Source organism: Ascaphus truei, chromosome 2 (genome assembly GCF_040206685.1).
Source record: "Ascaphus truei isolate aAscTru1 chromosome 2, aAscTru1.hap1, whole genome shotgun sequence".
Classification (NCBI taxonomy): Eukaryota; Metazoa; Chordata; class Amphibia; order Anura; family Ascaphidae; genus Ascaphus; species Ascaphus truei.
The window spans coordinates 127,315,058-127,339,924 of NC_134484.1; the positions used below are offsets into that span (position 1 = coordinate 127,315,058).

General features: G+C 44.2%; 1 long non-coding RNA gene across 1 annotated transcript in view; it reads right to left on the reverse strand.

Annotated features, from left to right (window-relative positions):
* The window catches only part of LOC142488576 (uncharacterized), a 64,287-nt gene extending 39,669 nt beyond the window's left edge, over positions 1 to 24,618 (reverse strand). Inside the window, exons 1-2 of the long non-coding RNA XR_012799508.1 lie at positions 24,432 to 24,618; positions 20,082 to 20,299 (exon numbers count right to left, since the gene is read on the reverse strand). This is a non-coding gene — a long non-coding RNA (uncharacterized LOC142488576). The remainder of the gene's footprint in view (positions 1 to 20,081; positions 20,300 to 24,431) is intronic.
* Between the last annotated feature and the right edge of the window lie 249 nt (positions 24,619 to 24,867).

Below are 24,867 nucleotides of genomic sequence, written 5' to 3' on the forward strand. Positions count from 1 at the left end.
CAGCCATTCTGATTGGCTGGCATCATTCCCTTTGAGTTACGTCACAGCAAAAAAAAAAATTAAGTCTGCACATGGTTTTAACAGCCAATAAGGTGGCTGTTAACCATTGTGAGGGTAAATGTGACGCCTCATTTGAGCCCAAGAAGCCGACGAGACAGCATCGGCTGGGATTTAACATGGGGTTTTATGGATTGACAGATGAAGAAAGAAGATAAAGAACAACAAGAAATGGTTACAGATGAAGAAGAAGACCGTGAGTAAAGAAAGAAAAAAGAAGTTTGGGGTACCTGAGCCGGATCCTGATGGATGATGGCATCGGATGCTGTTGGAGGCCTTCAAGGTACGTGAGCTTCCTGTTACCCCGAGAGTCGGAGGGCCACCGCTTCTAATGGTAAGTAAGATATTCTATGTTTGTAAATGTCTCTTTTTACAGGTCTATATTTTGGGTGTGTTTTTTGATTTTTGGGGGAGGCACATTGACTGATAATATATTAATCTGTACCTCTTTCAGGTACAGATTAATACATTATTATGCCAATATTTGGGGGGCATTTCTCGCTTGTTATTGATGTGGATGTGATTGTTTGTTTATGGTTAATGTATTAAAAGGTTTGCGATTGGTGTTCGCTTGTACTTAAAGTTATATTATGTTAGCTAATGTGTTTTATGGATACTTCAGAGATAGTTTTAATGTATTTATTTGTCTTTTAATGGTTACATTAATTAATGTAGGATTAATTCATTGTTTACATTGGTTAGTGTTACTATTCATTTTGAGTTGCTTTAGGGATTAATTGGTTTGATTGGGTAATGGTTTAATTAATTCATTGTTGATGTTGTAATTGCTTCTATTGATTGGATTAGCTGGCTACTGATTTTATTTAGTGAAGTGTGTTTTTTGGGAGTATAGTTAGGTTTTATTACTGTGTGTCCTGTGTATTACTGTATTTTTATTAGGGTGCTCATTGAGTGCTATAGAGGCTTATCATGCCCATATTATTATTATATGGGTATGATGTACCACTATACTACTCAATGGGTATAGGGTGGGTATAGTCAGTCTGGGGTGGGTGTCTAGGCCTCACGGGTGAGTGAAGGGGGTATTAGTCCAAGGATGGGTGTTTAGACCTTGCGGGGGGGGTAGCGGTTGGGTTAACCCCTTTATTACCTTAGCGGTATTAACCGCTAAGGTAATGAAGGGTTAACTCCCCCCGCAACCCCCTCGCAATGCCTAAACAGCCACTAAGGGCCAAATTCCCCCTTCACCCACCCCCGATAGCAACAGTATTGCATTGTACTGTATGTTTATTACAGTAAGCCTGGCACGGGTGTTTAACCCCTTCATTGCCTTAGCGGTTAGCTGCTAAGGTAATGAAGTTGCTGTACATTCATGTTTCCTGCCTCGGATGCATGCGGGGGGGGGGGGGTCCGGAGCTGCTATTAATGGCTATCAGCTCCGGAGACCCCCGGCATCAATCCGAGGCAGGAAAAGGGCCTGATTTCTTCTAAGTCCCGACCCATCGCAGCTCATCGAGGCATTTCCCCACCAATTGTCCAACAATTTTGTGGGGAATTGGATTTGGGGAGAAAATCGTTTTTTAGGCCTGCGATGGGCCGCGACACCCAACTCGCGGGTCTCTGAATAGCGGGAGTTTATCAACCCTCCGAAAATGGTCGATAAGGGCCTGATCGCTGCTCAGTCAGCGAATTTCGGACGGAGATAAAATTTTGCGTCGATACAGGCCGTTATCGAGCACTTATCGAGGCTATCTGAATACCAGTAGCCATTTTGGTCGATAAGTGCTCGATAAGGGCCTTATCGAGGCTTTCTGAATAAGGCCCATGCTGTTTAAGTTAAGCTCCACAGCCCTATATTCTCTGTTCGTATATTCCAGGAGCTAAGAGTTTATAGTCAAGTCTATTTTAACCATTACTCTGATATATACTTTTTTTTATGGAAAACAAATACTGTATATATTACCTGCGCCCCTCCATTTATGAAGTATGCAACTGGTAAAAAGATTGGCCTTATATTTGTGGAAAAGAAAGAAAAATTCATGCGCTCCTACCAATTATGCTAAAATATACTAGTGACATGTTTATTTATTTAATTAAATGATCAAATATACATTTTTACATTTAGAGCCTAAGTCTGTGTAACAAAGGAGTCATTTGGTTGCATTTTTACTTAAAACATGATTCAAGCCTGCCAACCTCGTCAAGGTAGACTCCGAAACTAAATGGGTCCTTTGTTACACAGACAGGATCTAAATGTAAAAATTTCACCAGTACTGTATATTTAAGTATAATTGGTAGGAGTGCAAGATCTGCTTTTTGTTTTGCATACTTTTTTGCATATCCGCCATTTAAATCGTATACAAACCATTATTGTTTTTAGTGGCATAAAATAGGGAAGAGAGCATTGGTGAATGCTATAGTAAATCCAACTATGCACTGTCCTGATAATTCTTTTAAAACTGTGAATATAAGTATGACGGAGAGAATCAAGAAAGGTGCACACTTCCTTTATGAGCTGGTCCCAGAATTTGCAATAAAGCCTGGTGTTTGTTATCAGGCCATATCTAGCCGTTCATCAAAAGTATTGATAAACTACCGAACGGGAATACAATAGCTTGTAAATTGTAATTAACTGGGTCCAAGTTACCATTGAACTACCCACCCATTTGTACTAGATTTGCATAGAGATTATATGAAGCCTACCTTCTTTTAATATGAGATGTCATTTCTGAAATGTAAGTCTTGACTTTTTTCTCTTCCATAAAAATGTCTTGATTATTTTCTGTTGGTGGTTTAAGAAAGATGCTTCTAAGAATATTGGAAGTGTAAAGATTAAAAAACAGTACATATACTACGCCAATTAAGTTTAAGAGCATTAAAAACCACTGGGACACATTTTTTTCTACTTTAAAAAGGTGGGAACAAAATTACATTTACTTATTCAATATTGATGTGAATACCTAAATATTTACCTGCTCTAACCTTTAATAAACAGAGTTTCTTACATTTCAAAGGAAGAAAAAGGGATAATGTGGAATGGTGATTCCAAATTCCAGATTTTACTATGTTTATCTTATAGCCTGAACCTTGACTAAAGTGGGCTACCCGCCCTATTACCTATCCCTTTGCATGTTGAAGCTCGTCTATTGCACTATGAACTTCTAAAAGCTGTTTATCTTGTACACACTACAATTGGGTAATCATTCATACATGATGGCAAGCGTAACACACATTTATCCATGTTCATCCTTCATTTCAGTGATTATCCCAGGAGGCTCTGGGTACCCACATATTTTGTAAGTTATTATCTATGTGCTTGCTTTCCAGGTGTTCAGTAGTTTTTGTGCTCATGTCTCACTAGAGACAGATTGAACAGGCTTAACCTTCAGCCACTTATAATCTAATGTTTGACATTGTGCTCTCCCAATATTGGTCTACAGTATACTCCATGCTCATAATGTGTTATTTGTATGTTACTGGTCCAGCTACATTGCCACTGTGTTCCTTCATGTTCCCCCATCACGTTGTTGACACTTTGGGTGTGTTCACTGCATTTGGCCAATACCTTGCCCCACATCTTTAGTCCATTCAATTTATTTAGTACTCTCTCACTTTATTTAGGATCCTCCAGCACCCCGTGCATGATAACACGCGAGATTCAAAAATGGCTGCCGCGTCTATTTGGGTGCCTAGCAACTGCTAACACAAGCTGTGAATGCGCAGTAGAGGTGCATTAGTCAAAAATGTATTGCGCAGGCGCAAGGACTCTCCGAGTAAAGATGACCGACCGGATTGCTCAAAATGGCCGGATCAGCACATTAGAGGTCACTGGAGCGTAGGTTTGACGGGCTTTCGCCTGATTTAATTGATTTTTGTTTTAGGAATTAGCTTCACCTGGTTTTAGGGGTATATATGTGTCACATAATCATCCCCTCACTGCACCACCTTGAGAAAGGTCCCATCGGGGACCGAAACATTGGTTACCTGTTTGTTTATATTATAAAACTATTTACCTGCTTTATCTGAGAGTGTTGTCCTTTGATTTCGTGTGAACGGTATCGTATGAGATATATATATATATATTATAAATATATATATATATATATATATATATATATATATATATATATATATATATATATATATATATATATCTGTATACACACACACACACACTCTTTAAGTTATGGTGGGTGAAAAAGGCAACAAAAAACCTCCACCGTTAGCATATAGCCAATAATATACAAAGTGTGTGTGTGTATGTGTGTATATATGTGTGCTCATTTCCATGTCATGTCCCAGAATCCCTTCTTGCAGTGGAAACTCTATGTGCTGGGTGATAATGGTAAAAGGCAGGGTTGCAGACCTGCCTAAGACATGAATGTGCTCACAAGTAATCTTTGTAATATATATATATATATATATATATATATATATATATATATATATATATATATATATATATATATATATATATATATGAAAAAATCATCTCAGTTGGCACACTGTAAACATAGATAAAATGCTGATGCTTGCCCCATATGCACATGTAAAAATAGAATTTACCAGATTGGAGTCCGGAAAAAACGAGACAGCACACAGTCTTAGTGATTCCAATGCAGATGTAATCAAAGTAACATGGCACCACCTCCAACGTTTCGGTACACTCAACGTGACCTTCCTCAGGGACGTGCAATAAGTGAATGCTAATCCACCACCTTATATACCCAAATAAATCAAAATTAAATCAAACTCACCCGTGTAGGCGCAACATTGCCCGCGAAACCGCGCCGCTGTGGCACGCATACATCCGCTGGAACGCATCGCCATCTTGGATTTACACAAACCTCCCTTTAAACTACGGTGGCCTCAATGGTCTGACCAGGCATAATCGCACATGCGCGGACTCATCCTATCTCTCTGTGTCGTGACCCGCAACACGCTGCTGAAACGCATCACCATATTGCTTCTCAGCCTAATGCATGTTTAGCCCAACTACGGTGGCCCACATAGTGCATAGTTTATCTATAATGGCGGTTCGCGCATGCGCGAACATGCCCAAGCAGCTCAATGTGCAAAATGTATATATACAGCGCAAGCATAGTGTTACTCAAGAGCTAACCCTATTATGTGCATAACAGCACCCATATGAGGATGTGCCCTTACAGATCAGATAGAGGATCTATAATTACAAATGCCAGAACTTCATAAAGCAAGGCACCTAGCCAATAGAGCCATGTGGGGGGGCTATAAAATGTGATCGCATTAAAGCAGATTTGCATGTGTTGAAATATATGCTTGATCTTATTTACAGAGGGACCCGCTCCAGCATAAGGACGCAAAACGCTCACAGCAATCATACAAAAACCAATATATTAAACAACAAACATGTGATATGATGTGTGCATCACTGTACAATATATTGTTATCCATGTCCCACTATAATAAATACTATTACTACAATGACTAAAATTAGTCTAAAATCGAAAACCAGATAACATGTTTGGTCACACATATTTCTTCCTAAATAGAGTGACCAATGGGCTTTTAATATATATGCCCAATGAGACAACATCTAGTTTATACACGTGTCTATCCGGAATCACCATTCATACTGTGATCCTTTGACTATGTCCTAGAGCCAGCTTATAACAGGCCTTATTTACACGACATATCACGTATTTAGAAGTCTCATATATACCATGTAGTATCTATGATCTCGAAGCAGGACATGGAGCCAACATGATGCACATACCAACACCCTAAAGTGAACAAGTGAAAATAACAATACATGGGCACATATGGAAATAACACATAAGGACATAATGCAGAAATACTATGAAATGAACATTGACACAAAAAGACACATAATTACAGGACAAGAAATGATTCCTCAGCAAAACGAAGTGTCATAGTCCTGACTTGTTTTATAGGAAACATCCCAATGAAAAATCTTCGTTTAGGCCAAAAGGGGCCACAGTTTTTAATTCAAAGATGTGCCTCGCTTCACTTTGCAATAGCAATCTATTTCTATCACCCCCTCGTGTGAGCACTTTGACCTGTGAAATAGGCATGCATCTGAAAGTTGCCAATGAATGTTTAAAATCCCTAAAATGTTTGGCAACAGGGAGGCATTTAAACTCTAAATCCTTGGCGTCTGCAGATAATGCTTTGCGAATTGTTGAACGATGGATAGCTATACGTTCTTTAAGCATACGCACTGTCTTCCCAATGTAAAGTAACCCACATGGACATTTAATCAAATATATAACAAATTTTGATTCACAATTCAGATGTTGATGAATCTTGATTTTAGTCCCATTATGTGGATGACAGTAGAAAGATCCCACCTGCATATATTGGCAATTCGTGCAACCCTTGCACCTGTAGGCCCCAGGTTTTTGGGTTAACCAAGTTTTGTCCTTGCTATATTTGTCAGCAGGATCTGCTTGCGTGATCATGTCCCCAACTGACGGACCACGGCGAAAACAAAACAAGGGGGGTTCACGGAAGAATTTTCCTATTTTATCATCATTGGCTAGTACATGCCAATTATCTCTAATGCCACGTTGTATGCATGGGGACGCAGTGCTAAATGTGCTTATGACATTAAATCTTGAACTTTTTGATTGATCGCCCAGTTCGATGTTAGTACGATCTGAGTTCTCCCCTCTAATCACACGATCTAGTGCATCTTTGACGTCGACCGGACTATAGCCTCGCTCTAGGAACCTGCTAGCCATGTTGATAAGTGCAGGTTCCAACTCATTGTGATCACTGGTGATTCGTTTCACCCGTAGAAGTTGTGAGTACGGAAGCCCCTTTTTCAACGGGGCCGGATGGTGGCTTGTGGCATAAAGCAATGTATTTTTGTCAGTGTCTTTCTGGTACAGCCTTGTGGCCAATTTGTCGCCAGCTTTGTATACCATCGTGTCCAAGAATGGAATTTCTAGATCACTGTAACACAGCGTAAAACGTATCTTTGATGGAATATCGTTAAGACGGTTAACAAAGTCCTGTAATTCCACAGAAGAGCCACTCCAAATAATAAAAATATCATCAATGTAGCGTAAAAACTTTCTGATGTAGTGTGCATTGGGCGCATCGCATAAGATGTGGGTTTGCTCATACATGTCCATGTAAAGGTTCGCATATGATGGAGCCATGTTTGAGCCCATGGCTGTCCCACTGAGCTGGAGATAGTATGCATTTTCAAACCTAAAGAAATTTTTGTTTAGGATGACTTCTATCAGGAGTAGTAAAAATTCAGACGGTGGTCCAGTCTGTAAAGTATTTGTTATCAACTTTCTCCTGATAGCCTCCAACCCCTCCTCATGCGGAATATTCGTATAGAGGCTTGCTACGTCGAGGGTAGCCAATATGCACCCAGCTGGATTAAATGCTAGATCGTTAATATGCTCCATGAAGTTGGTAGTGTCTTTGACAAACGTGGCCATACCCGCCACCAGCGGTTGTAGATAGAAGTCAACATATTGTGAAATCGGATGGCATAGTGATGTCCGAGCCAAGATAATAGGTCGACCTGGTGGGTGTGTGGTAGATTTGTGAATCTTAGGGATCGTGTACATGACAGGTATTTTTGGATGCTGTTGCATAAGGAAACCACCAGTGTCCTCCGAGATCCATCCATTGGATATACCCATTTGGATTATGGCATCAATTTCCCCTTTGTACGCCGCAGTAGGATCCTTACCCAATTGTTTGTACGTCTCAGTGTCTCCCAGTTGGCGCAACACTTCTTCTCTATAATAGAGGTAGTCCAAAATGACGATTCCGCCGCCTTTATCAGCGGCCCGAATGATGATGTTCTTGTTATTTCTCAAAGATTTTACCGCCAATCTTTCTTCATTCGTCATATTGAAGAAGCTGGTCTTTTGTGTCTTAATCTTGCTTCTTGTGGCTTTGCCTAAAAGGTTCATAAATGTTGCAATACTGGGATTAGACACCTGTGGATCAAACATACTGCGTGGCCTGAAGTGGGATCTCGCATATTCAGGTGCTAGGTTAGCTTCTGATTTTGAAAAGAAGTCCTTGAGTTTGAGGTGTCTATTCAATTTAAAGAGGTCCACTTCCCACTTAAATGGGTCTTGCTTATATGTTGGCACAAAGCCAAGACCTTTATGTAAAACATTTAACTCCGCTGACGAGAGGGTGTATTTGGAAAGATTAAAAATTACCATTTCCTGGGCTGCTGTTTTGGACCTCTCCCCCTGTTTGGGTAGCGCTCCGGATATCTTCGTCTTTCGGCCTCCTCGCCTGATTTTCCTCCGGCATCTCCGGCTCCTATAGGCGGTTTGGCTCTCCCATCCGGGCCTTGTCCTAAAAAAGAAGAAGGTTCTGCAGACATGGTATCACTGAATGTGTCCGCGGCGTCAGAGAAGTCCGTATCGCTGGTGTTATACCCAGGCTTTCTGTATCCCCCTCGTCTTCGGCGGGACTGGCCCCTCTGTTGACCTTGCGCACCTGTGGGTAGATCACTTAGCCCCAGCAACCATCTGTATACCTTGCGATCTTTGTAATCTGATTCAACAATCTTGAGTTTCTCTCTCTTATATTTAATAAGATTGTTTCTGTATGTGTCTATGGAGGACTGTATTTTGTCCGTCCAATTCGTGGAGGTGTCTGTCTCTAAAGTTGTTCCATGTTTGGTGTAAATGGTATCAATCTCTTTTTTAATCTTGATGATTTCCTTGCTTGATTGATCAATTACAAGAATGACCAAATCAAATGCACATTTGTTTAAAATTGCAATCCATCTCTTACAGAACTCTGGATCAGTTCTCCCTATAGTGGGCTGGTTTTTTATTCTGAACCCACGGGGTAGCAATTTTTCTTTGTGATAATGCGACAACGTCACACCGTGCAGATAGTAATCAACTTCCCTCTTTTTTAATTTAATCAGGTCATTGTACACGTCACTCGCTCTTTCTGGTCCCAAAACTGATTCAAAGGATTCCGTATAGCGGATGCTGGAAATCTCTGCCTCGCTAAAACTAGCTGACTCAGAGATGGCCGAAAAAACCCCAAACGTGTCTGCAAATTCCTCCATGTTTTTTTCTTACGTGGATAAAATCAACATTCAATTATGATAAGACTCTTAGAAATAAAGCATCCACGGAATTGGCCAAAAACGCCGTGGGCCACACTTTTTTTAACCCCTCATAGGGTACTTGGTATCCTTTTGCTGGCAGGTGCCCAACTCATATAGTTACACATGAAAAAATCATCTCAGTTGGCACACTGTAAACATAGATAAAATGCTGATGCTTGCCCCATATGCACATGTAAAAATAGAATTTACCAGATTGGAGTCCGGAAAAAACGAGACAGCACACAGTCTTAGTGATTCCAATGCAGATGTAATCAAAGTAACATGGCACCACCTCCAACGTTTCGGTACACTCAACGTGACCTTCCTCAGGGACGTGCAATAAGTGAATGCTAATCCACCACCTTATATACCCAAACAAATCAAAATTAAATCAAACTCACCCGTGTAGGCGCAACATTGCCCGCGAAACCGCGCCGCTGTGGCACGCATACATCCGCTGGAACGCATCGCCATCTTGGATTTACACAAACCTCCCTTTAAACTACGGTGGCCTCAATGGTCTGACCAGGCATAATCGCACATGTGCGGACTCATCCTATCTCTCTGTGTCGTGACCCGCAACACGCTGCTGAAACGCATCACCATATTGCTTCTCAGCCTAATGCATGTTTAGCCCAACTACGGTGGCCCACATAGTGCATAGTTTATCTATAATGGCGGTTCGCGCATGCGCGAACATGCCCAAGCAGCTCAATGTGCAAAATGTATATATACAGCGCAAGCATAGTGTTACTCAAGAGCTAACCCTATTATGTGCATAACAGCACCCATATGAGGATGTGCCCTTACAGATCAGATAGAGCATATATTTCAACACATGCAAATCTGCTTTAATGCGATCACATTTTATAGCCCCCCCACATGGCTCTATTGGCTAGGTGCCTTGCTTTATGAAGTTCTGGCATTTGTAATTATAGATCCTCTATCTGATCTGTAAGGGCACATCCTCATATGGGTGCTGTTATGCACATAATAGGGTTAGCTCTTGAGTAACACTATGCTTGCGCTGTATATATACATTTTGCACATTGAGCTGCTTGGGCATGTTCGCGCATGCGCGAACCGCCATTATAGATAAACTATGCACTATGTGGGCCACCGTAGTTGGGCTAAACATGCATTAGGCTGAGAAGCAATATGGTGATGCGTTTCAGCAGCGTGTTGCGGGTCACGACACAGAGAGATAGGATGAGTCCGCGCATGTGCGATTATGCCTGGTCAGACCATTGAGGCCACCGTAGTTTAAAGGGAGGTTTGTGTAAATCCAAGATGGCGATGCGTTCCAGCGGATGTATGCGTGCCACAGCGGCGCGGTTTCGCGGGCAATGTTGCGCCTACACGGGTGAGTTTGATTTAATTTTGATTTGTTTGGGTATATAAGGTGGTGGATTAGCATTCACTTATTGCACGTCCCTGAGGAAGGTCACGTTGAGTGTACCGAAACGTTGGAGGTGGTGCCATGTTACTTTGATTACATCTGCATTGGAATCACTAAGACTGTGTGCTGTCTCGTTTTTTCCGGACTCCAATCTGTTATATATATATATATATATATACACAGTTAGGTCCGGAAATAATTGGACACTGACACCATTTTCATCATTTTGGCTCTGTACGCCACCACAATGGATTTGAAATTAAACAGCCGAGATGCAATAGAAATGCAGACTTTCAGCTTTAATTCGAGGGGTTGAACAAAAATATGGTATGAATCATTTAGGAATTGCAACCATTTTCATGCACAGTCCCCTTATTTCAGTGGCTCAAAAGTAATTGGACAAATTAACACAATCATAAAAAAAATGTTCATTTTTAATACTTTGTCGAGAATCCTTTGCAGGCAATGACTGCTTGAAGTCTGGAACGCATGAACATCACCAAACGCTGGGTTTCCTCCTTTGTGATGCTTTGCCAGGCCTTTACTGCAGCTGTCTTCAGTTGTTGTTTGTTTGTGTGTCTTTCTGACTTAAGTTTTTCTTCAGCAAGTGAAAGGCATGCTTGCTCGGGTTGAGATCAGGTGATTGACTCGGCCATTGCAGAATATTCTACTTCTTTGCCTTAAAAGCTCCTGGGTTGCTTTCGCAGTATGTTTGGGTCATTGTCCATCTATAAAGTGAAGCGCCGTCCAATTAATTTAGCTGAATTTGTCTGAATCTAAGCAAACAATATATCCCTATACACTTCAGAATTCATCCGGCTGCTTCTGTCTTCTGTCACATCATCAATAAACACTAGTGACCCAGTGCCTTTGTAAGCTATGCATGCCCATGCCATCACACTGCCTCCACCGTGTTTTACAGATGATGTGGTATGCTTCGGATCATGAGCTGTTCGAAGCCTTCTCTATACTTTTTTCTTCCCATCATTCTGTTACAGGTTGATCTTAATTTCATCTGTCCAAAGAATGCTGTTACAGAACTGAGCTGGCTTTTTTAGATATTGTTTGGCAAAGTCTAATCTGGTCTTTCTATTCTTGAGACTTATGAATGGTTTGCACCTTGTGGTGAACCCTCTGTATTTGCTCTCGTGAAGTCTTCTCTTTATGGTAGACTTGGATAAGGATATGCCTACCTCCTGGAGAATGTTCTTCACTTGGCTGGATGTTGTGAAGGGTTTTTTCTTTACCATGGAAAGGATCCTACGATCATCCACCACTGTTCCGTGGACGTCCAGGCTTTTTTTGTTGCAGAGCTCACCAGTGTGTTCTTTTTTTCTCAGACTGTACCAAACTGTTGATTTGGCCATTCCTAATGTTCCTGCTATCTCTCTGACGGATTTACTTTTTTTTTTGGCCGCCTAAGGATGCCCTGTTTAACTTGCATTGAGAGCTCCTTTGACCGCATGTTGTGGGTTCACAGCAACAGCTTCCAAATGCGAATGCCACACCTGGAATCAACGCCAGACCTTTTACCTGCTTAATTGATGATGAAATAACGAAGGAATAGCCCACACCTGTCCATAAAACCGCCTTTGAGTCAATTGTCCAATTACTATTGGTCCCTTGAAAAAGAGGGGGTTACATATTAAAGAGATATAATTCCTAAACTCTTCCTCCAATATGGATGTGAATACCCTCAAATTAAAGCTGTTAGACTGCACTTTAAGCCCATATTCATTATTTAACGGTAACTTGAATTTATTTTGGTACACAGGCAAAATAACAAAACTTGTATCACTGTCCAATTATTTCCGGACCACAGAGACAATGGTGCGGTGCATATCCTATAGCAATCAACAACCAAATATAGTCAGCCACCAAAAGGGCAGACAAAGGACAGCACTCAATGGTAATCTTGTAATAAAGTGAACAAGCAGCACAAACATGACCAACGTCTCGGTCCTCGTAGGACCTTCCTCAGGGTGGTGCTAAAGACAACTGGCCATGGAGTCCCTTAAATACCCATAAACCCTAACCCAAAAGTTACCAACAGACCAACTGATTGGCCGTGAAAGGAGTCCTGTGATTTACCCCGCCGCCTCCGCCGTCGCGCTGATGACGTCATTGGAACAGCTGTGTAAACACCGTGAGTAGGCTGCTGTGTGCGCTGGTCAGCTCAACACCCAATCAACACCGCATGCGGTACATTGATGATATTTTCCTGCTATGGGATGGCACTGTTGGGGAACTTGGACTATTCTTGGAATATTTGAACAATATTTGAACAATATTCCCTCCAATATTCGGTTCACAATGACGCACTCGGAAATGGAAGTGGTGTTTCTGGATACCGTAGTATACAGAGACGCAGATTCCTTACTGACGAGGATCCACCACAAGACGACTGACAAGAATACCTTACTCTTGGCCAGCAGTCATCACCCTCCATCGTTGAAGAAGGGGATACCTTACTCACAGTTCTTGAGGGTAAGGAGAGTGACCAGTGTCATCATAGATTGTGAAAAGGCACTAGTGAGCATGGCACGACGATTCTTGGACCATGACTATGACAGCAAAGAGATTCACGCAGCACTTGAGAAAGCCAAATTGATCCCACGAGAGCAATTGCTGAAACCCACCACAAAATCACTAACAATGGATAGATTTCACGTGGCAAGTACCTACAGCACTGCCTCAGGATTGATTAAATCGGGTATACAGAGACACTGGCATATATTGGCCAACGATAAGAAGATTGGGGAACATTTCAATACCCCTCTGCTGTTTTGCTACAGGCGAGGGCGCAATATTGGAGACTCCCTCGTACAAACGGACCCTGTAACCAAATACACAAATACCGCAAATTGGCTGACTAGGTCCCCTGGTGTCTACAAATGCCATGGTTGTACCAACTGCCAGTATATGATCTTAGGCAAACAGTATACACATCCCCACAGTGGCAAAACCATAAAAATCAAGGATTTTCTCAACTGCGAGAGTCGCTATGTGGTGTATTTCATCCGCTGTCCTTGCGGACTTTACTATGTGGGCAAAACCACACGCATGTTAAAGGAAAAGATGTGCATGCACAGATCCTCAATCATGAAAGCATTGCTGGAACCTACTGATAGTGATGATTCACAATTACAACCCGTGGCAAGACATTTAAAAAAATTTAGACAGCCTTGCGACGATGCAATGTATGCCTATACTGCATGTATCTACACGGGGTGGCGATAGGGGCACATTGTTGTTACAACTGGAAACAAGGCTCATCTTTGAATTCAGCACCATGGCTCCAAGGGGGCTCAATGAAGATTTCAAGCTTTGGTGTTTTCTTTAAATGACTACTTAATGCATTACTGAATATGTTTTTCTCACTTTGACCCCTTCTTTTAACTCACTCTTTTCTCTTGCTTTTTCTTTTCCTTTCATTCCCCCTTCTTTTTCTTTTTTCTCCCCTTTTTCTATACCCCCCATATATTTTTTTCCCCTCTCTTATTAATTTCTTCTTCTCTTCCTTTTTCTGTAGTCCCCTCTGTCATGGGAGAGGGGGTTTGGCCCGGTATTAAAAGGGTTACACCCCATTTGGCCACCCCCTGCTCTCACTAGGGAGGCAAGGGGTTAACTGGACTGTGGTCCAGAAGTGTGGTTTTACCTTGCAGCAACATCTAAATGTGTTTATTTCCCCTTGTATAATGTATTGTCACCATGTCAGTGTCTGCACCACACACACTGGGATCCATCCGGGAGGAGAAGGGTTAATAGTTTGAAAGTGATTATAGCCCTTTGTTCCATGTTCCCGCCTTTTCAGGCTCAATTTTGCAGAGTCCCATAGGTCGCCATTGCAGCTCCATTCATTTCAATGGTGGATCTAGCGGTTTTGGGCCTGTTTCCAGTGAAGACCAGCAGGTGGCGTCCGAGTGGAGGAGCGGCGGTTTCCCATTGTAAGTCAATGGGGCCATTGACTTCAATGAGGATTCCTCGATGCCGATCTCCAGGAACAGGTTGGCAGCCATCCAAACCGCAAAACCGCAGATGCGAACATAATGTCTTTGAAAAGAGCTTTATCACTGAGTTCAAGGTCAACGACAATTGGCGTGGAATCTTAGGTTCTAGGGCACCCAGAAATAAACTTATTTTTGCCCCTAGCCCCTAGGAACCCCCACACACGACCCCCATCATGTCCGGGAATGAGGGACCCCCGTGAAGGGTTGAACACATGAAGCGGGTCGCGCCATTGACTCCAATGGAGGTCCCATTGAATCCAATGGTGGCGCTGGCCCATGCATTGTCTATGGCGACGCCGGCCATTGATTCCAATGGGGAAAAGCCGCGTGGCGTTAAAACGGCTAAGTCCAAAAGTGCCAAATGTGTAGGTCCATATCTCCGGTTCTGTGAGGACCAGAGGGCTGGGATTAGGTTCACATGCAGTCACCGTTCCGGCTTGACTGCATGGCTATTTCCAGCCCTCTCCGAACAACCAGACGGAGTATGGGCAAATGTAAAGAACTGTGGTTTTTCCATAGACTTCAACGGCGGAGTGCCCCATTGAAAGCCTATGGCGGTGGAGCCCATTGGTTTCAATGGGAAACAAGTGAAACGCAGAGATTCATTTTTAAGCGTAGAATCCTGTATTAAAATAAAAAGGTTTTAAAGTGCATTAGTGTATCTCCGGTTCTGGGGGTCTCAGAGAGCTGAAACTAGGCCACAATGGAGAGTCAGTTCCGGTAGGAAAGACTGGCAGGTTTCAGCCCACTGGGCCCAACAGAACGGATTATTTTAATATATGAAAGTCTGAATTGTATTTTATGTCTAGTATGAAAACTAGGAACCCATCTGCTATGTTAATGGTCAGGATGGCAGACCAGTTGTCTATCATAATCCCTCTGATCAAAGGGTGACCGCTCTGATTGTATACAATAGGGCGGAGGAACAAAGGGCCTGAGTGGTCTATAAGTGTCATAATTCACACTTGCAGATAGGAACTCCCCTAACTACAAAGGAATCTGCTAGACAGCCAGGCGCCCCAAGGTTAAGGGATAGGGCTGAGATTGCATATAAACGAGGATCAGCCTATACCCATGGTCTTCGTGTATTTTCGTGATGTCTACATCTGAACCTGTATTGTGGAAGAAATTGCCAATCCTGTATCCTGATGGCTTTCTTGTCCAAACCCCTTAAGTAAGTGTATATTTTGCCTGTTATTTGTATATCTTGTGTGTTCACCTTTTTCAAGGAATAAATTATATTTTATCATATCTCAATCGTGTTCAGTTCAACCCAGGTATTTTGGTGTATATTATAACTTGTCATAAGTTACCGTGACACCCTCTCCTTCCTTTCTTTTTCTTTTTCTCCTTTTCCCTGTTTCTGGAATTACCTTTCTCCTTGTTAATTCTATAGCCTTTGGCTAGTCCTGTTTTGACTAACACCATTCATTACCTTTCATTGTGATCTTATTATGAATATGACTTGCTGGTTCTATATTGCACCATTAGTCTTACTTTCTATGCCCTCATCGTAGTGTTATTCATGTTTTTTAAACGGATTCTTTCACCCTTTATTCACGGTTGTTTTTCACTACTTTACAGATTACCCAAGGGGGCCTCCTCCGCTGTCGTGTTGGGTTCTCAGCACCAAAGATTGGCTGGATCACACTGCACACTCTTTGTTTATGTTTATGACTTAGGCTAAGGCCCCAGTACCTCCGCTGCATGCGCGCCCGCGAGACTGGTGGCGTTTGCAGCCAATTCCCCGGTCTGCAGTGAGCTGCAGGAAGAGAGACCGGGGGGGAGGGAGGCTTGGCGGGGGAGTGATGGGGGTGCGGCCATGACGTCACCCGGAAGGTTCGCCCTCATTGGCTGAACCGCCGGGGGGCATGGCTTAGCGCTCCGTCGCGAGTTTTGCTCTCAATTCCATTGAGAGCAGGAGCAACTCTCGCCACAGCTGTGCGTCCCCCCCTCGCAGCGGGCCCGGCGCCATTGAGGGGAGGGCTCTCGTCCCTGTAGCATCTGCCACAGCGGGCGCTGCAGTAGCCAGCGGGGACCAGGCCTTATTAGGGGACACGATCGCATCGTCTGGTTGCCAGGGCTGCCGGTGCCGCCTCTGATGACAGCAGTCTGCTCACGCATGCGCAGTCATACCGCTCCGTGGATATTTCCCTTACAGAGGCACACAGCGGCTCGGCGGACATCAGTGCAGCTACCTAGCAAAACAGGACGCTGCCTCTCCCCCCCGGCATGATTGGGTGTTGAGCTGACCAGCGCGCGCAGCAGCCTACTCACTGTGTTTACACAGCTGTTCCAATTACGTTATCAACGCGACGGCGGAGGCGGCGGGGTAAATCACAGGACTCCTTTCACGGCCAATCAGTTGGTCTGTTGGTAACTTTTGGGTTAGGGTTTATGGGTATTTAAGGGACTCCATGGCCAGTTGTCTTTAGCACTACCCTGAGGCAGGTCCTACGAGGACCGAAACGTTGGTCATGTTTGTGCTGCTTGTTCACTTTATTACAAGATTTTTCTGATACCATTGAGTGCTGTCCTTTGTCTGCCCTTTTGGGGGCTGACTATATTTGGTTATATATATATATATATATATATATATATATATATATATATATATATATATATATATATATATCTCAAATGGAAATATTACTGTATGCTCATTTGCATGTCTTAGACAGGTCTGCAACCCCGCCTTTCACCATTATCACACAGCACACAGCACTTCCACTGCAGCAAGGGATTCTGGGAAATTACATGCAAATGAGCACACAGTGCCACAGTGCTAAGTGAGATTGGTGTGGGTTTGCTTCTTCAGCTACTTCACTAGGGGTTGGGCTGTACCTGTTGGTAAACAGGAGGGCTGAGTGCTCCTCGATGTTGTCGGGAGAAACAGGACAGGATCACAGGTTACCTTAGCTCTTGCTTGGTGCAGCGCCTCCAGTCAGCATGGATCCTCTGTGATGGCAGGGAATGGCCCATATTGACAACTCTTCTTCTTTTAGCAGACAGTGATTTACACTCCTTTATATTTTCTTGGTCTTTATTGCATGCAGATTACATAACAGAGCCAGTATATTCTTCCATTCTAACTGTTCCATGACTAAGGCTTTAGGCCCAGGTCAGGCCTGTTGGATCCCTCCTCACATCTCCTTATGAGATGGAGGGCAGATGTTGCTCACTCCACAGAGGGAGGAGAGAGAATGACAAGGACCCAGAATTTAGGAAAGTGCCAATATTGATATCCATGGGGAGTGGCTGTATCTCTGACTCATAACAAGCCATATCTGGATACTGATAGGCCCTCACATCTAGTGTGTGGTCCAATCAGTACCCACCCCTCAGGTTGGCACTCTCTGGCTGTTGCTAAGGCCCGCCCTTGGATACATATCCAAGTCTGCAAAAGCACACAAGGCCTTAGGACGGAATTATTCCATCCACTGCCTGCACCTAACAGGGCTTACATTGGTAGGGCCCAGGAAAAAGACATAGTGGCCGGGAGGTTATGCTATATTCTCCCCCTGGTGAAAATTCCAACGTTCCCGCTTGGACTACAGTAGGTATAACACTACCTTACTGTGCAACAACCAATAATAACATAACATGAATGCAACAAACATTTGCACATTCATGGCAACACAACAGTAACATTGTAATAATTCGGTAGGGCTACCTCAATAGTAGTGAGCCAGATCAGGTTTCATCACCATTCCCTGACTATCAGGCACTCTTATGGAATAACCTCGTTTGTTCCCAGATGAAGAGATATACTCTACCCTATCCTTGTGGATATTACGCCCCACATTCCATACTTTTATCAACCTACAGTGGCGACCAACTTTATTCTAACTCGGCTAGCTCCGCGAATTTCAGATTATCCCGGTTATCTGCGGTTTTGTGTCGTTTTCTCCCTGGGTGTATTGCGTTATTTTCGCGGCTGTGATTTAAGCATTTTATTCCCGCTGACTGCAATACTGCAATGCCGTGTAAAAACTCATGGGGGCGTTTGCGAGCTGTTGTCTTTGAAGCCGAAAAATTCATGATTTGTAATGCAGTATCCCTCTGCATTTAAAGGTCTCGATCACGTGACCGCGGCATGTAAACCAAGCAGAGGGATACCGGCACCCCATAAAGGGGCCTGTATCTTGGGAAGCAAGGGGTTCCAGACCAAAAACCACAGCGGTTCAGCTCCAGAGACCCCCTGCACATCTACAGTATGAATAAAACACATATATAAATAAACACTCATTCCTTACCTTTGCGGCTATGGGCTACGGTAACGAAGCAGCATGACTGTATTTTTAATAATATTGTACAGTGATCAGGGGGTTCCCTGAGCCACAAATCAAAGCTCCTGCACAATATTATTAAAATACAGAAATGCTGCTTCATTACCATAGCTGATAGTCGCTAAGGCAATGAAGGGGTTAACCCACCGTGCCCGCTTTATTGTGGGTAGCGGGGGTGGGTGAAGAGGGTATTTGGCCCTTGGTGTGAGTTTAGGACTTGCGGGGGGGTTGCGGGTGCACTTAACCCCTTCACGGCCGTAGCAGTTAATACCGCTACGGTCATGAAGGGGTTAACCCCTCCCGCTACCCCCCGCAAGCCCTAAACAACCATCGTTGGGGCTAATACCCGCTTCACCCACCCCCGCAACTCACAATAAAAAAAATTCACACACAGCAGCCGCCCAAAAAATAAATAAATACATGAATATAAATAAATAAATTTAAAATACATTTTTATTCATAGTGTAGATGTGCAGGGGGTCTCCGGAACTGAAGCGCTTTGGTTTTAGGTGTGGGAACCCCCTGCTTCCCGAGATACAGGCCCCTTTATGGGGTGCCGGTATCCCTCTGCTTTGTTTACATGCCGCGGTCACGTGATCGGGACCTTTAAATGCAGAAGGATACCGGCACAACACAATGCCAAGGAGCAAAGACATCAGCAATGATCTTAGAGAAGCAATTGTTGCTGCCCATCAATCTGGGAAGGGTTACAAGGCCCAGGACATACTTGAAAACGAGAGGTAACTCTCAATGTATTACTTCCTGGTAAAATATTTTATAAATAAATTTCCAAACAATTTAAAGTCCATCATTCTACAGTGAGAAAGATTATTCAAAAGTGGAAAACATTCAAGACAGTTGCCAATCTTCCCAGGAGTGGACGTCCCAGCAAATTCACCCCACGGTCAGACCGTGCAATGCTCAGAGAAATTGCAAAAAAAAACCAAGAGTTAGATCTCAGAGTCTACAGGCCTCAGTTAGCAGGTTAAATGTTAAGGTTCATTACAGTACAATTAGAAAAAGACTGAACAAGTATGGTTTGTTTGGAAGGGTTGCCAGGAGAAAGCCTCTTCTCTCTAAAAAGAACATGGCAGCCCGGCTTAGGTTTGCAAAGTTGCATCTGAACAAACCACAAGACTTTTGGAACAATGTCCTTTGGACAGACGAGACCAAAGTGGAGATAATTGGCCATAATGCACAGCGCCACGTTTGGCGAAAACCAAACACAGCATATCAGCACAAACTCTTCATACCAACTGTAAAGCACGGTGGTGGAGGGGTGATGATTTCAGCTTGTTTTGCAGCCACAGGACCTGGGAATCTTTCAGTCATTGAGTCGACCATGAACTACTCTGTATTCCAAAGTATTCTAAAGTCAAATGTGAGACCATCTGTCCGACAGCTAAAGCTTGGCCGAAATTGGGTCATGCAACAGGACAATGATCACACCAGCAAATCTACAACAGAATGGCTGAAAAAGAAAAGAATCAAGGTGTTGCAATGGCCCAGTCAAAGTCCAGACCTCAACCTGAATGAAATGCTGTGGCTGGACCTTAAGAGATCTGTGCATAAACAAATGCCCACAAACCTCAATGAACTGAAGCAACATTGTAATGAAGAGTGGGCCAAAATTCCTCAACAACTATGTGAGAGACTGATAAAGTCATACAAAAAACGATTACTTCAAGTTATTGCTGCTAAACAGGGCCGCCAACAGAAATCATGGGGCACTGGACAAATGAAAGGAGCAGCCCCCCCTCCCCTCCGAACCCATAGCGCACCTACCGTGCAACTTTTATTTAACTGTTTTCTTATTTTGATACAGAAAAAAACATTGCAATGCAATCTGTTTATTTTTATATTTTCACCAAAAGCCTGCCTGGGTAGGTGAGTGGGTGAGTGGATGACAGTGACTGGGAGGGTTGGTGACTGATTGACTGAGTGGGTGGGTTAGTGGCTGACTGTGTTTTAGTGACTGACTGGGTGGGTGGATTATTGACAAACTGGGTGGGTTGGGTGAGTGACTGGGTGGGTGACTGGGTGGGTGAGTGAATTGGGTTAGTGACTGACTGGGTTTGGGTAGGTTAGTCAATAGGAAAAAACCTGGCGCTTACCTTAAGCTTAATATATGAGGTGTGCTTACAATGTGGCAGTAAGTTAGACCACGGCTCTATGACAGATGCTTTGAGCCAGCATGGAGTTTCCCTCTGCTGCAACCCCAGGGAAGGGTTAATCCGGAACCCTTTTAAAGATATAGAGACATACAAGCAATGGGGGAGCGTGGGATTAGAAAAACATTTGACAATAAAAAACAATAAAATACAATAAAATTAATGTGGTTACAACAATATTGCTGGGGGTTGGTGAAAATATTAAATACACTTACACGGCCATGTGCAAGCGGACACGGTAATGTGGTTTCTTTAAGCAATTCCAGTCACTCCCAACAACAGGTAATGGTGGTTTAGAGGGTTTTGAAATAAATATATAAATATATCTGTACTCACACGGCCATGTGTGAGTCCTTGCAGGAAATTGGTAACTTTGGGGTTAAATTAACCCATCTGCATCTCCCCCCAGTGTAGACTCTTCTTTGTTTGCAACCAACGTGGGATTCTAACTCCAGTCTTGGGCATCAGATGGGGACTCTCCCCAGTGGTGGTAGTAGGGGGGGGAGTAGGTAGAGAAAGTGAGGCACGTTGTCAGTGGGGTTTAAAACACATTTATTAGTTTTAAAAGCAATTGGTACAACAAGACTCACATACATACATAGTGGTTGGACCCCTGGCCTCCTCGTGCAGTCCAGGATACAGTTTAAGCAGCCGTTATTGCCAATCACGCGTCCGTGATGCAGGAGGAAAAAAAACAAAACTTTTTCTCCTTATCTGCAATGGCTGCCTGGTTGATCCGGCTACGGGAGCCACGTTGGGCCAAATTCAGCAGGAACTTTAGAGCTACGCGTTTCGTCGAATCATCGAATATGAGCCTGAGGAAGTCGATGATTCGACGAAACGCGTAGCTCTAAAGTTCCTGCTGAATTTGGCCCAACGTGGCTCCCGTAGCCGGATCAACCAGGCAGCCATTGCAGATAAGGAGAAAAAGTTTTGTTTTTTTTCCTCCTGCATCACGGACGCGTGATTGGCAATAACGGCTGCTTAAACTGTATCCTGGACTGCACGAGGAGGCCAGGGGTCCAACCACTATGTATGTATGTGAGTCTTGTTGTACCAATTGCTTTTAAAACTAATAAATGTGTTTTAAACCCCACTGACAACGTGCCTCACTTTCTCTACCTACTCCCCCCCCTACTACCACCACTGGGGAGAGTCCCCATCTGATGCCCAAGACTGGAGTTAGAATCCCACGTTGGTTGCAAACAAAGAAGAGTCTACACTGGGGGGAGATGCAGATGGGTTAATTTAACCCCAAAGTTACCAATTTCCTGCAAGGACTCACACATGGCCGTGTGAGTACAGATATATTTATATATTTATTTCAAAACCCTCTAAACCACCATTACCTGTTGTTGGGAGTGACTGGAATTGCTTAAAGAAACCACATTACCGTGTCCGCTTGCACATGGCCGTGTAAGTGTATTTAATATTTTCACCAACCCCCAGCAATATTGTTGTAACCACATTAATTTTATTGTATTTTATTGTTTTTTATTGTCAAATGTTTTTCTAATCCCATGCTCCCCCATTGCTTGGGTAGGTTAGTGACTGACTGGGTGGGTTAGTGACTGACTGACGGGTTAGTGACTTTTAGTGACTTTAGTGACTGGCATGGTTTTAGTGATTGACTGGGTTTCAGTGACTGACTGGGTGGGTTAGTGACTGGGTGGGTTAGTTACATTTAGTGACTTTAGTGACTGGGTGGGTGGGTTAGTGACTTTAGTCACTGGGTGGATTAGTGACTATTAGTGACTTGGATTAGTGGGTTAGTGACTGGGGTTTAGTGACTGACTGGGTGGGTTAGTGACTGACATTTACTGACTGGGTGAGTGACACCGACTGGGTGGGTGACAGCGACTGGGTGGGTCACAGCGACTGGGTGACTGAGTGGGAGACTGACTGGGTGGGTGAGAGACAGTGACTGGGTGGGTGAGAGACAGTGACTGGGTGGGTGGGAGACAGTGACTGGGTGTGTGGGAGACAGTGACTGGGTGACAGTGACTGGGTGGGTGAGTGGGAGACAGTGACTGGGTGGGTGAGAGATAGTGACTGGGTGGGTGGGAGACAGTGACTGGGTGGGTGGGAGACAGTGACTGGGTGACAGTGACTGGGTGGGTGGGAGACAGTGACTGGGTGACAGTGACTGGGTCGGTGGGAGACAGTGACTGGGTGACAGTGACTGGGTGGGTGGGAGACAGTGACTCAGTGACAGTGACTGGGTCGGTGGGAGACAGTGACTGGGTCGGTGGGAGACAGTGACTGGGTGACAGTGACTGGGTGGGTGACAGTGACTGGGTGGGAGACAGTTACTGGGTGGGTGGGAGACAGTGACTGGGTGACAGTGACTGGGTGGGTGACAGTGACTGGGTGACAGTGACTGGGTGGGTGACAGTGACTGGGTGGGTGACAGTGACTGGGTGGGTGACAGTGACTGGGTGGGTGACAATTATTGGGTGGGTGACAGTTACTCGGTGGGTGACAGTGACTGGGTGGGTGGGTGACAGTGACTGGGTGGGGTGACTTACCTTGGCCGGGTGGGTGCAGCTTGCCGCCAGACGCTTCCCCCCTGTCCCCGATATCCCAGTGGCAGCTGCCTGGGGCGGGAGGTGGTCTCGGGGGGTGCGCGGGAAGTTTGCAGCTGGGGGGGGGGAGTGGGAAAGCTGGAGCAGGAGGCGCATGTGGAGGAATGTGGAGGAAGCTGGTGCTTCCCCCTCCATCCCACATTGGGAGCGGGGGGGAGCAGGGGGCTGGAGCTGGAGGCGCTGGTGCATCTCCCTCCGTCCCACATTGGGAGCGGGGGGCTAAAGCAGGGTTTGTGCTTCCCCCTTTGTCCCACGTTGGGAGCGGGGGAGAGCGAGCCCGCAGGCAGCAGGCAGGACACCCGGCTTGCACAGTGCATGCGCATGGGAAATCACCGCCATTTAAAAAAAAAAAACTTTATAGATTTATTTTTAATTTAATTAACTGGTGCCTGGCCGCGCGGGGGGCCCGGGCGGCCAGGCCCCCTTGACCCACGTGGCCCGGGACGCCAGTACCCGTTGTCCACCCCCTGTTGGTGGCCCTGTCAATATGTAATAAATGATAAATAAAAACGCAACATAGTGCAAATAAAGTCCTCAAAATAGAAAGTGTGCTTGTAGAAACTCTGTCAAGTGGAGACTCATGTGGTTTCAATCAAAATAAAGCTTTGCAGAGATCAGTGGCACTGGGCTTGACTCTAGTGTAATGAAGCTTGAACCCCAGTCGGGACAATCTGATGCAATGTGATGCGATGTCAATCAGGATTTATCACCAGTCAGGGTTAGAAGAGAAAGATATCCATAGCGTAATCCAGTACATTAAGACAATTTAATAAAGGCAAATACAAATTCAACACTTACACAGTGTCATAATTGTATCAGACACATAAAAAATGATGATGTCACTGACCTGGTTACTCCCCGCTACCTCCGTTTCAGATCTCTCAGTCACAGCACACTGCTTCCAGGCAAAAGCATCTGTCGGGACCCGGATGTATGTCCTATTAGAAGGAGAGTCTTTTGCAGTCAGCACGGTTCCGCATAGCGCAGCGCAGCTACGCAAGGGGAGCGATCGGGACTCCTTTGGTGACGTCACGTGGGCGACTCTACGTGTTTCACTTGGTGTGTAGCTTTGTCAGGAGTCATGGCAACCTACAAATACCTAACACTCTTATATCCTGACGTGCAATATCATTGGCTAATCAATTAACCACTAGTAATCTCAGACGAGGGAACACCCCAGGTCTGCCAAAAGTAAATAAATGTATAGCTCAACAAACATAATAGATGCCTATGTTTATGAACTATTCTAAATATCAAAAGACAGTGGAACATCTCGGCACATG